Consider the following 14,834-nt stretch of genomic DNA (forward strand, 5'->3'; position numbering starts at 1 on the left):
ATACATACTATACATTTCTTTTCTGATCTGATCTTTGGAAATGAGAAACTAACCTGTCTTGCATAACTTTTACCAATCTTCCTATTCTCGGAACCTATGCGTGAAACAATCACATGCTAAGTCGTTGACTTAGTGAGGCATGAAAACATATGATATTACTCTACTCATATTAATTCATAAACAATTAATACTATCATATCATATAAAAGCATATACCATTAACAATACTTATCAGTACTCATATTACTATCACTAATTCCTTTATATCATGTAAGCATATATTGAACCTTTCTATACTCACCATCGGGCATCCATGTCATTTCACAACATAGCACACATAGTATCATATCAAGTTATTATCTTTAAAGATCATGTATTAGCCCATGTATACTTTTTGAGAACTTAAGGTATGTGAGTACATTGAGGTTGTGCACCACTATATTGTCACCATAACCATATGTCTATATGTCTTGAAGAACATAGGTAAACAGTCCATATGTCCCGAAGAACATAGGTAAACAGTCTCTATGTCCCGAAGAACATAGGTAAACCCTCGACTCTTGGCATGCCAACTATACCCCTAGCTCTCATATCACATAACATGGGCATTATCATTATAACAGTTCACATTACTTATTCATATTCTTTCTCTTATAAACACATATCTTTTCTTTTCAGTCACGTATCACATGTACTTGTAATCATTGATCTTATAATCACATATTCCTTCTCTTCTGTCACATACCACATGTATGTGTAAACATATATCTAATATCATATAACACGTATCACAAATGAATGTATTCACATAGATCATTTCATATGGATTTTATCATTTCTCATTTGTTCATGTAACCTCTCATGTCATATCAAGTAACATATATCATATGTTGCATTTTCACGTAAGCATGTAAATCATGTAACATATAAAAACATACACCCATTTCTAAGTACTAATGCACACATAGTAATCACATAACATTTTATAAGTTACTTTTTACCATAGTAACTCCATCATTAGCTCATCGCAAGCCAATGTTTGATTCATCACATAAATATAATTTAAATTGCACTCACCTTAGCCTTGCTTTGATTCGATCCTAATTCTTTGATTGTTCCGAAACTCGTTTAGGCTCTGTATCTACATAAATATAATTTTCAAGATAATTATCTGAAGCCTAAACCTTATAACTTGATGTTAATAACTTAAGCTAGTTTAATGAACCAAAATTCCATTTTTCCTTTAGGGGTGTATCGATGCACTATGGGTGCATCGGTACACAAAATAGCTTTGAAATTCCCATGCATCGATGCCTACCTGTATGCATCGATACACACTGAATAATTTTTGGAAATTTACCCTTGATGCATCGGTACATGTTGAATGTGTACCGATGCACACTAGTCCAGAATTCCCATTTTATGCACGTAAATTACTTCCTTCTAATTTAATTGTCATATTTCAACCCCTTTCATATCTTTAACTCACATACACATGCTTAAACTCATTTATATCCATTTATCTCATCTTTAATCTCAAAATTCCATCTTTCATATGGAAATCAATAATCATACAAAAATGTCCAGATGTTCTAAATCCAATTCTATCACTTCATATCTCTTAATTAAGTTGATGAAAAATCAAATTTAGTTTCAAATTCAACTTATCAACTCTTTTCCAAAAATTCACTTAAAACCCATTTTCTTTAATCTTTCATAATTTATCCATCTTTTGATTTTAAGATAACTTAAGCTTTCCTTAAGCTTAGTTATCATCTAATGATCAAAACCTAACCTTTAAATCAACAAATGATCAACAAATTCGAAAACTTACCTTGCAAGCTTGGCTCTCTCTTTTTCTCGTACATGAAGATGAAGTGGAGAAAATATATCCTCATCCTTATCCCTACATGCTTATATATCATTTAATTAACATTTCCAAGTCAAATAACCTTTTTACCCTTTAATTCTTTTAATAATTACTAACAACTTTCAGGAAATATCTCCACATAAATCATTGAACTATTCAACTATTCTACTTTAATCACCAAATTCTAAAATTTTACAATTTGGTCACTAACCTGTAGTTTGGGATGTTACAAATCTCCCCTCCTTTTAAGAAAATTCTTCCTCAAATTTTCATTGCACACATTGATAAGAACATATCTTCTAATGTTCTCATGTTGTTTCCTTTATTTAATATTTCCTTCCTTTAGTTCTTCAACTAATTTTTTCCTTTATTCATTCATATATTGTCGCTTATCATATATATAGTAACCAGTAACCTCATCCATTTCTTTCTTTTCTCTTTTGTGATTCTGCATTTTCCTTTGATCTTTCTAAAATTCATATAATGTTATTCATCACGTAGACAGTAACATCCATTCTCATCACTCCATATCATAAATCAATCTATTTCTTCACTAATCTCTAACTACCTTATCACAATACCAAACTTTTATTCCATCATCATTTGACCAAAACACGACTTTAAATATTCTTCAATTGTGATTAAACATATACTTTATGGAGCCAAACAATCTTTTCACATCTCCTTGCACACTTTTCGTATTTGTATATCGAATTTATCATTTACACTTCCATATAACATCTGTCATACTTAAATCTTTAATTTCATTTTTCATTTAATTTCTTTATCCCTTTACTCATCCACAAATCAAAATCTCCTTGTAACGTATATCATATCTTTTCTTCAGGATCTCATACTCTTTTCATATCGCTTATACTTATCTTTGATTACTGATTTTCATTGCATCTTTGTAATTTTGATAATCCACTTTACTTATACAAAACCTCTTCTTTTACCATATCTTGTACTTGTATTTTTATTCTCAAAGCTCCCTTTAAAACCTGTAAATACTCTTCTCATTGCCTTCATCATATCTATATGATTCAAATACATAACCATATTTAAATCCATATCATACTTGATTAACTCGCTTTATCTTTTCTTTCAATCTTATAACTCTATCACCTTTATTCTACGGCTAGTCAATAACAAATGTTCAATCTAGGGTACAAGACCTAATTAACCAATCACATACATCTGACCTTTCATCATTTCTTAATCCTTGTTTGTACTTTAATACACATGATCTTTTCATATTACTTTATACTTCTCTTTCAATCCTTACTTTCCCTCAAACATAAGAATCACTATTTCCTTTACTATATCACATTCATATGATCAACACATTTTTCATCATGTAATCTTGTTAGCTGATGCTAACTATTCCTTCTAGAGTACAAACCCTTATCGTATCCACACTCTTGCTTATATACAGTGTCGTAACCGGTTTTCGCCCGGGTACAAATTTTTACTTGGCAGGAAAAGTGATGTGAATAAATGGTTTTTAAAATGTTTTGGGAGTCGCCATCAGCCTTTTGGGTCAGGTAGGTCGAATACCTAAAAATTATCTTTTTTAAAAAGTTTTTAAGAAAACATCAGTTTAAAAGATAAACTACTCTGCGTTTTAACCAAAAACTTGTTCTTTTTAATAATGAAAAGGGATTCGTGATTGATTACGTTTGGGGAAGGATTAGCACCCCCACAACGCCCAAAATTGGTACTCATTAATTATAAATTGTCTCTATTATTGGAAATTTAAAAATTCAAACATATATTTAATTCATAATCCTATTATTTTAAATTTATTAATATAATTTTAAGAAAATATATTAATATATATATATATAATATATATATATATATATATATATATATATATATATATTTATAAATAAGATATTTATTTACTTAGAAATATCAGAAAAGGACTTATAGGTGCTTTAAGACAGTCCAATTCTTAATATAAAAAAATAAATAAATATTAACATTTCTATAAAAATAATTAAAATAAATTAATATATATAATTTATAAAAATAGGATATTTATTTATTTAAGAATATCAGAAAAGGACTTCTAGGTGCTTTAAGACAACCCATTTCTTTAATATTAAAAAATAAATAAATATTATTATTTAAACAAATATATATGTATATATTTATACAAAATAATAATTAAAGTAATAATTTAAACACATCGAAAGCAAAAATATAATAAAAAAATAAATTGCAATTAAATAGTGACTAAAATAAATAAAATTAAAAACAACAGAAAAAAAATGCAAAATATCAAAATTTAGGGACATATTTCGAATTATGAAAAATTATAATTACTAGTAGCGTAATTAGCCCTTAATTATTAATAGGTGAATTCAAATAAATATTAATTAAAATATGAGGGACTAAATAAGGTATTTAACCTAAAATATATATAATTAGATCAGGGACTAAATTATAATAAATAGAAATTCGAAGTCTAAATTATAATAATCAAAAATTACTTTCAGTGACTAAATTACAAAGTATACAAACTTGGAGTACTGCGGGCAGGGTTTACCCTTTTACCCAAAATGCACAGTTCTACCCATGAAATGACGTCGTTTCATATCCGGTATATATACCCTAAATGGTCGGCCCTAAGGGTCATTTTTCTCATTTCAATTTCTCTCTCTAGAGAGAGATATCAAAATCCCTCTCACTTCTCTCTAGTTTCCCTCGCCGGAGGGAAACCGGCAGCCGCAAGTCACCGTACTCCGGTGTCGATCACCGCTGTCGGTCAACGTCAATGGTGGCCAGAAAATTACAAAACCCTTCAAAAGAGAGATCTGAACGTCCTAATGACTGTTCCGATCTCTTTTTTATCTAAATCTCTTTAGATCGACGTATCTAATTTTTTTACCTTCGAACTCTCGGTTCTACGGCGGTTTACAGAGGCTTCAATGAAGGTAAATCTTCTTTCCAACTTTTGGTTCGTTGTTTGGCTACTGTTGATGTATTATTTTGCTCGAAATTGTTGATTTGCTTTGGGTTTTTATTGTTGGTTCTCGGTTTTCAGCTCTCTGTCTCGTGTCTTACTCTCTGTGTCGCTGTCTTTTCCTCTCCGTTGTTCTTGCAGGTTCGATGGCTTTATAGCCACCACTGAGGCTCACCTTGGACCGGTCACAAAGGTAAAGTTTGGTGAGTCACCGAACTATGTGGTGACTCACCATATAGCTTTGATGTGTGGAAGGCATCGTGGCGTTTCTGGAGTATTCTGGTGAGGCGGTGGAAGCGATAGAGCGTCGACAGTAGTTGTTTGGACCACATGGTAGTGGAATCAGCAGAGGCGGCGACGTGGGGCGGCTGGATGCAGAGGCAGCGGCGGCGCGTGACCCTAGGGTTATGATACCCTAGGGTTTTCATCTGGAGGCTTCTGGACCGTTAGATCTTGCCAGATCTAACGGCTGAGATTGATGCTGGCAGTTGAGACATAAACCTTAAATGATTCAGGGTTTTCTTTAGGTTACTGGATATGGGCCGGTCACTGTTGGGCTTCGGGTTGTAAATGGGCTGCCAATTTGTAATTGGGCAGTGTAACTGGGCCTGTTTGTAAATAATAATATTATTAATAATAAATAATAAAAATATATAATAATAATATAATAATAATAGTATAAATAAAATAAAAATAAATGGATAAAAAATTAGTATCTTCAATTACCCCTCTTTGCTCATTCTTGTGTTAACAAGAATAGGGCAAAGACGAAAAGATAATAAGTTTTTTTATCCATTTGACTTCACTTGATTATGATGGTAATGTTAAACAAGTTCTTATTCTTTGGGATTAGTTCTTCTCATTATGAACTCTTCCATTTTTCCACTGGGGATGACAATCTATCTTCTTCTGTGATAAGATCTTCAAAAGGTGTATTGTTGGTTCAACTTCAATAGGTGATGAATCAAATTAAGGTTGAACAAGTTCTTCTCATTATGAACTTCTTCTCCTTCTTCAGATGAGTTCTTCTCATTATGAACACTTCTGGAAATGTTGATGTTGATCTATCTCCTTCTGTGATAGAGTCATGTAAAAGGTTGAACAAGCTCTTCTCATTATGAACTTCTTCTTCCTTCTTCAGATGAGTTCTTCTCATTATGAACTTCCTTTGGAAATATTGATCCATCGAGTGATGGAAATTTCTGTTTCTAGTGAAACTATCTCAAGCGAGACGAATCTTGTTTTAAGAAAAACAATCTCAAGTGAGATAAATTGTTGTTTCGAGTGAAGTTGTCTCAAGCGAGACAAATTTTGTTTTAAGAAAAACAATCTCAAGTGAGATAAATTTGGGAAATAGTTTACTAAGTAAGAAACTTGGGAAATCGTTTTCTTACTATTCAACAACTTCATTTTCAGAAAAGATTGAATGAGAAACTTTGGAAATCGTTTTCTCATTTTTCAAAATAACTTGTTGATGCCCCATTTCAAAATAATGTTTCTTCTGTGGATTGCGTCCATTTATTCTTCAGATGTTTGTGTGATTCCTGTATTTGAGGTTTTGAATTCTACCTTCTTCTTATAAGGTATTTTCCATCATGAATCTTCTTTTTCATACGAAAATCTGAAGAAAAAAAAACCTTATGTTTGAATGCAATCAGATGTATCAATGTAATGCATTGTTTATTGTGCAAATGATGTTCTTGTGAATGCATGAATATTGATACAATCTTCATTTGACTTCAAATTAGTGAACTTGGTCTTCCTTCACTTGATCATTTATTTCTAGGGTTACCTTTGGATATCAGTGTAGCAACTTATGCTGTATTCCTGAAGAACCATTTGATCAACTTGTATCTTTGTGTCTTCTTTGCTTCATTAAAGTCTCAGAAGAAATGTTTCATTTATGGAATTCTTGTCGTAATCAGAATTATGACCTTGATGCCCCGTTTTGTCTGGATAAAACCGACTTTCTTTGTCTGGACTTGTGTAGAAATCCAATAAAGATTTCATCTTTGAAAAGAGAATCTATCATCTTTGGAGAGAGAATCTAACATCTTTGAAGAGTGTAGATGTAGATATGTCTGACTCAGCAAATTAATTAGGAGAGTAGCGTTTGTTCTGATTTGACTCTTGAAACACATCATAAGGAGGATTTATCCTAATTCCTTTCATGTCTCCATATCTAATTGGATCTCGAACAAGGCAATTTGGACCATATCATGTCGAGATGCTTAACAACAACATGTCGTTCAACCTTTGTTGGATCCACTAGTTTCTTGTTGTTAAAATTTTTGCTTCCCTTCTTGAATCAAAAATGGAAACCACATGATCACAACATAGGTTCAACATCAGAATAACTGGTTCGTAAACATTTGATAACACATTCATCCAGCTGTGGCTTCTGCATAGATGTTTTAGTTAGGGAAACTCTTTCATAGTGTTTAAAACTTTTGTATGATGTCACAAGACCACTTGATAACAAAACTCAATGGGAATACAAGTGAAATGTTGGCGTGTTTCATGACCAAAAAGTTGGTCAAATTCCCAAAATATGTTAATGCTGAATTGAATAAGAGATATCAACTGATCTTGATATCATCTTGAGCAAGGCAAGTGTGATACCGATCACGTTTTCTTTCGTAATGAGCATTGTAGGACGTAAAAACACATCCAATATAGGAGTCATGTACAGAAGGAAATTCATGGAATTCTTGTTGTTGTAGATGAAATGCACATGATAAACGAAATAGATGAAAACTCAGTTTATCTTGGCTGACAATGATAACCCCAGTAACAACGGGAATAAGAATAACATAAGATAAACCTCTTTCTTCAATGTCTTGAAGTAAGAAAAAACTGTTGTGAAAAATGGCTTCATAGCCTCAACAGCATGATTGAAACTAACTGCCAGGAATCTCAAAGAAATATTCCAATCATCACCGATACACAAAATACAAAATTCAAAGCCAAAATTTTGAAAAACTGGACCCTGGATCGAATAATCTACCTGGGGATCATCTTTATCCATTCAACCGTGATGTATCTTAACAAAGAACAAGTTGTCATGTGACACATGGTTAAGAATATTGGGTATTTGAAACCATATTTGCTGAGTAGATATTTGTTCAACACCAGGACCCTGATGTAACTGCTTGATGAACGAAGCAATTATGTATAGTCAGTTACACTGTCACTGTTTCACCATTTTCATTCTTTATTCCTTTCTGCTTCATTGGAAATATTTGCTCAAGTTAATGATCTTGACACAGGATGATATGAGCCTTCAGCATGCCTCAATATTTACTGATATGAACGTATCAGCATTCCTGATTTTAATTGAAATGGGCTTCCAGCATGTTCCATCATTTGCTTCTTGTTAATCTGAGCCTTCAAAATGTCCCACATGGATCTGTCTGAAGTAACCTTTAAAATGCCCCAACATTTGCTGATACAGATGTTAAAAGTGTGCTCAACATTACATCTTACTGAGATGAGCCTCTAAGAATGCCCAAATATTTATACTGACGTGGACCTTCAAAATGCCACACATGGATTATTTGTCTAAAATGGGTTTGTGAGATGCCCCAATATTCTATTTCTGGTTCACTCTCAACGTTTGTTTGGCTTGAATATCATGATTCCCACGAGGTCCAATTTTGACAATGCACTGTTGTGGGTACTTGTGGCTTTATTCGTGCCTCAAATCTGTTTATCTTGAATACTCTCATTCTGATGTCACTAAACAGCAGTTGTCAAGTAACTTGAGGAATTTTCTTTATATTGTCACGAATTTAAGAATTAATCAATCATTCTGATGGAAATGTCTGAGATATGTGCCTCTTCTGAATGAGGTGCCCATTTTTTGGATATGGAGGGATCTAGTCGGATAGAGTGGTATAAATAGCTTGGTAATTCATTTCAGGCTGACACAGTGAACGTTGTTTTCAGTGAAGGCTCTTGAAAAGTCTGCACCCATGCAACATGTTGATTCTGATAACTACTCATCTGATTATGAAGCGATCTTTCAGGATGATTTCACAGATATTGATAGTTATTCTGATACCTAGGAAATCCTGAATTCTGATTCTGATGAGGAGAATAAACTGTTATACTTGACGAAAATGGAGTACTCAGAGGCTGAGACTTCAATAGCCATTGAGAGATGCGGTCCGGATTCATCAATTGCAGAGTTGACAGATTTCATATGTGCTGCTCAAATGGCTAAGGATGCTGACGCAGTTCTTCCGGTAGAAGATAAGAAACCATTATGCAATGACCCCATTTACAAGAAAAGGCAAAATTCGGGCTATGATTTTTTTTGGGAAAGGAAGAATCAGATGAAGCTAGAAAAAAAGCTTCTTAATGAGGACAATCATGCAGTTCACCTTCCAAATCCGATGATTGGTTTTAGGGTTCCTATCGAACCAGATCAGATAATTCAAAGAACACTTCCAAAAGATGCTATTGGGCCTCCTTATTTCTACTACGAGAACGTGGCACTTGTTACAGTTGGTGTTTGGACCGAAATGTCACGGTACTTATACTATGTAGAGCCAGAATTTGTAGATTCGAAGTATTTTTGTGTTGCTGCACAAAAAATGGGCTATATTCATAATCTGCCGATTGAGAACAGATTTCATTTTATTCCTCTTTCTCCACACACCATACATGATGCTTTTCCATTGACAAAAAATTGGTGGCCTTCCTGGGATCCAAGAACAAAGTTGAACTGTTTACAAACATGTACAGGAAGTGCCAAATTGACATAAAGGATCTGTAAGGCTCTTGAAGCTTATGACGATGAGTCACCTTCGAGTGTCCAGAAGTATATTCTTGATGAGTGCCGAAAATGAAATATGGTATGGGTTGGAAGAAATAAAGTTGCTCCACTTGAACCTGATGAGGTGGAAATGCTTCTAGGTTTCCCTAAAAACCACACACGAGGAAGAGGATCTGTTAGAGACATGTTCCCCAGTGGTATCAATGTTCTGTCTCTTTTCTCTGGAATCAGTGATGCAGAGGTTGCCTTTTATTGTCTTGGCATATCCTTGAAATGTGCAAGAACTGAATGGTGATTGGTTGGAGTGATTGATGAGTAGATTTGACAGACTCGACCTTGTTTTTGGTGGCATCCAGTGTAACAACCTTACCGGAAGAAATAGAGATCATCAGGTTGAACTAGATTTTTTGTTGGTGCATTTTCTTGCAATGACTGCTACAGTGACTGTCTCTTCTGCTGCTCCAAAATACTCACTGCTATATCCCATCCACTCTTCCTGAACCATGGAAAGGTTTGGTTGATAGTAAAAATGGTTATCTCTACTTTTGGAATCCATTAACCACTGTTACTCTATATGAAAAGCCTACAAATGTAGAATATGTTCCAATGTCTTATTCTGTGTCTATAAGTTCTCAGTTTCAGGTTCAATAATCTTCTGAAGGACATAATGAATATAATCCTGACAAGGAAAATGATTGACTTGGAAGAAGTAGCAATGATGTATCAAGACTTGAGCCAGTATCATGGTATAACCAGAGTGCAAGTGGCGACTTGTTCATTCCCATAATACACTTTAATGGGACTTATAGCTCTGTGATTGGAGGATCTGCTAGAGACATGGATTAGTGGCTGGAGAAAATAATTTGTCTGGTGATGCTTATCGCCCTCAGCATGAGATAAGTGATAATCTTTCTTGATGAATTGCTAATAATGTCACAGGATAGCGTCACAAGTTAAATTCTCCAAATTTTCTGGCTTCTTAGACCACTTGCTTTTGAGAAATGTGAAGTGCTTCATCATTCTGTCATCACTCATTCTTTTTCTACAATAGAGGTAGAATAAACAACTTGCTTCAAGGACTTTCCTCATTTGAGATTGTCCTGTTTGAAAATGTTTTTCTCCTTTCTTTATCAAAGAATGAAATAATTTTGTAAAGTATTACTTTTTACAGGTTCACAATAAAATCAAATCATAAGCATGAGTTCAAAGAATATCAAAAAAATCAATAACTTCGTAATGTTTGAAAATTATAGCTCTTTGACAAGTATCAAAATTTGGGTTGGTTTCAGGATGGCTTTCCTATTTTCTATGGTTACATCTTAGTGAAGATGTCACTCATCTCTCGCTCTTTGTGAACTTTATCACATGCCTTACTTTAAGGACTTGGTATTTTAACCGGATGTGAACAAAATGACATAATCTAACATAACAGTTACTAGACTTTCTAGAATACTTTCATTTTAATTCTCTGGAATCTTTCATTTAGACTCATCTAACCAGAGTAGTGCGAAGATATTAGTCTAAAAATGAAATTTCTGAGTGTTTGTGTGAAGTTGACTATAACAGGTGTTTCGTAACTCCCTTAGTCCGTTTTTATTTAGTAACTTTTTGCCATTTTGGCTAGTTGAATTCAGCTTTATTGTATATAATAATATAATCACCTTTTATCAGGCTAGTTGAAACTTATCCATAAAGCCGGGGCGATTAACCAATTGCTTTAGAGGGCCAGTTTTATTGTATATAATAGTATAAAAAATTAGCTGAATATTACCATAAAGCCAGGGCTATTAACCAATTGCTTTAGGGGGATAACTCAAGCATAACAGATTAACTGAATATTATCCATAAAGTCGGGGTTATTAACCAATTGCTTTAGGGGGATAACTCAAGCTTTATTGTATATAATATAACATGGGTATCCAAATCCAATTTCTTAAGCTTGTTAAGAAGAACATGTTATAGTCTAGGTGTTTTGGTGGAATTCAGAAAATCTTTTTGTTAGAGTTCAATTCCCAAGCAACTGACTTAAACTAGATTTACCTATTTGTAAAGATTATATTCATCATCGAATGTCATCAATAGAAAAGTACTCTAGTCGGTTTTGTAATGTAATGAACCAACGATGCCCCATATTGTACGCTCCTAAATACCAAGCCTTTTTGTAATTCCTTTTAATAGGATAAGGCTATCTCATATTTGTAATAGGATAGTGTTTAGGTGTATTTCTTCTGAGGTAAGGTCAAAGGTCCTTATTTTTCTTGTTTTCAATCCTGATATTTTGTCAAAGATTATAACTCTAATCGTTAAGAGTTTTTTAATCAAATTAATATTCAAAGAACTGCAAGATTGCAAAATTGATTCAATGCTCATAACCATAAAAGCAACACAAATTTATTTATTGCACAAAAAGCGGAGAAAGGAACAAAAACATGTCCAAACAAGATGCTGAAAGTATAAAGGTACTACAGTGGTAGATAACAACTTCCACTTATTTATTTATCATGCCTCGTCATTCCTTGAATGTTGGGTGTGTACTTGGCCCAGGATTTTCATTTTTATTTGCCCCCCATTTCTTGATCATTTCTTGTGTCAATTCCTTTAGATAAATTTTCAGATAAAACTCTTCTTCCTCCTGAATAGTCTCCATCATCATATTTTTCTTCTCTGGCTGGAAATTGAGCTCATTTTTAGATTCAAAACAACTTTTTTTTTACTAAGGATGATAACCTTGTCCTGATTCTGAACACATATTGCAGCTGTAATTGGAGTAATATTCACCAGACTCTTTGTATCCAGACTCTTTTCACTGGTTCTCAGAAAATCTGATACAGGTGTTGGAGGTTTCTTCAGAGTTGCATCCTTCCCATTCATTCTTAAACTTATGGGCCAGTCTCGAATTACCTCTCATTTTACTTCTTTATCATTCATAATCAGAGAGGTATTGAGAGTTGAATGTTTTATCTTTGGCTCAAGTACTTTGTTTTCTTCATTTTCTGCGGCATGTACTTCACTTGTTTTGATACTATCAACTCCGTTTTGGATTTTGGTTCTCGATTGTTTAACCAAAACAGACTAACTAATATCCACTTCTATGATTCCCTGAACCACAAGATCTTGTACCCTTCCCGTTTAAAGTTACCACAATTCTCAATTGAGTGCCCTCGTGCTCCAGCATGATAGTTACATAAGACTTTCTCATTATACCATCTTGGTTAAGGAGGCAATAAAGGCTTAGCCTGACATGGGGTAATAAGTTGGGCTTTGAGTAACTCAGGATATAACTTGCTGCATGAAATTGAAGGAAACTTGGTAGAATTTCCCTTGACATCACTGTCTCCTTACAATTGTTTACTTTGCTTTCTTGAGGACTTGGTAACTGATGATCAAAATATTTGTTTTGAATGTTTGACTCTTGAACATCATGAGACAGACAATCATTCGAAAATTTCTCTTTCTCGACCAGTTTTGAGCTTTTAAGGAGCTTAGGTTTCCCATCTTCAAAACATAGCAATCATTCTATTATAAGATCCTGGACTTTTAATTTCAGAGTTATACAATTTTTGTAGAGTGACTGCAATCTCCAGAATGATAATTGCATAATTCTTTGACATTTTGCCAAAATGGATACCAAGAATAAGCCCTAGGAGGAATGGGTATTATAAGACCATTTTCAAATAGAAAAGGTAACAAGTCTGAATATGAGATTGGAATTGGAATGAGAGGTATCACTTTATTTCTACCTTTCTTCACTTTCTTCAATGACCTTTGAACCTCTTCTATGCTTCGCTTCAGCTTGATCTCTGTCGTCTTTTCTGGGAGCCTTATTGGATTTCCACCTCTCTTGACAAGTTCTTGGTCATTTTTTTCTATTGCATCAGCTACATCATTCATAATCCCATTCAAATCTTTCACAACATGATTCTCTAAAGGTTTCTCTCCGTGGATAACAATATTCACCATATCCAATAATTTTGTCATTTGCTCTTTTGAATCTTCTTGGAATTTTTTTGCTTGATTCATCATATATTGTTGAGTCTTTATAAGTTGCTCTTGCAGTTTTTCGATTCTACCAACCCTTGATAAAATCTCATTCATGGCTATTATCATTCTTTAAGAAGACCAAGTTAGCTCCACTTTGATTTCACAAATTCTGTCATGGAATTCTCCACGAATTATTCCACGTTGTCATGATTAAATACATGTAAAATAGTTTGAAATAAAATGTAATTATGAAAAAATGGAAAAATGAAAATGTAAATGTAAATACAAACGTAAAAATGCAAAAATACAAAATGCAAATGCAAATGTAAATATGTGAATGTAACAATAAGAATGCAAATTGTGCAATACAAAAGCAAACATAAAAGTACAAATGCAAAATAGACATGCAAAGATGCAAACTGCAAATGCATGTATGAAAAGGTGTTACTCAAGAGTGATCATCTTAGAACAGATTTCATTAAACACAAAAGTTTCCATGTATCAAACAAAACTTTTATATGTAGGGGATGGCTAACTTCAACAAAACTTTACATAAAGGGGAATATTTTCCCATTTTCTTCTCTAAAGCCAAGTTAGTCTATCAGCTTATGGGTCATATTGCTTGTCTGGACTGCAGCTTCTTCCATGATATCCTCTTTTCCTCCATCTTCTGTGTCAACCTTCGGATTTGTAGGCAATGTTGCTCATTCTCCCTTGTAGGATAACCTTTGTGTCCAAGAAGTTCTTGGACAAGATCTTCATATATGTTGCAGTTCTTTTTCAGCTTGGTGACACCTGTTATCCACTCTTCTGGGGTGTTTCCTATGCCAGCATTTTGAAAGGCTTGACTAAATGCCACTTCTTTTCTCAATTTCTTGTTTTGATCCTTCAAATAACATGCTTGAGCTTCATAGAAACCTACTTTATTCTGAATGCCCTGACTGATACTCTTGCCGTAGAATACTTTTGGTATCAATCTAACAGGATCTTTGTGTGCATAGCTCGCTTTTATCCTCGGAGTTTTCTCAGGATATCTCTCTTTGGTTGCGTCATATTTTGTTTGATCATAAAACTTTTTGTCCATTTATGATTTCTTTCCAATTTGATGAACAATCTTTCAAGTCAACACCTTTTGGTTATACCATGATCATGCAATGCAAACAAAAGAAATCAATACAAACAAGTTAGAGAAAAATAACATGCATGAAAAATAAAAATGAGAAAGGAAAAAA

This window comes from Hibiscus syriacus, unplaced genomic scaffold (assembly GCF_006381635.1).
Source record: "Hibiscus syriacus cultivar Baekdansim isolate YM2019G1 unplaced genomic scaffold, ASM638163v2 tig00008222_pilon, whole genome shotgun sequence".
NCBI lineage: Eukaryota > Viridiplantae > Streptophyta > Magnoliopsida > Malvales > Malvaceae > Hibiscus > Hibiscus syriacus.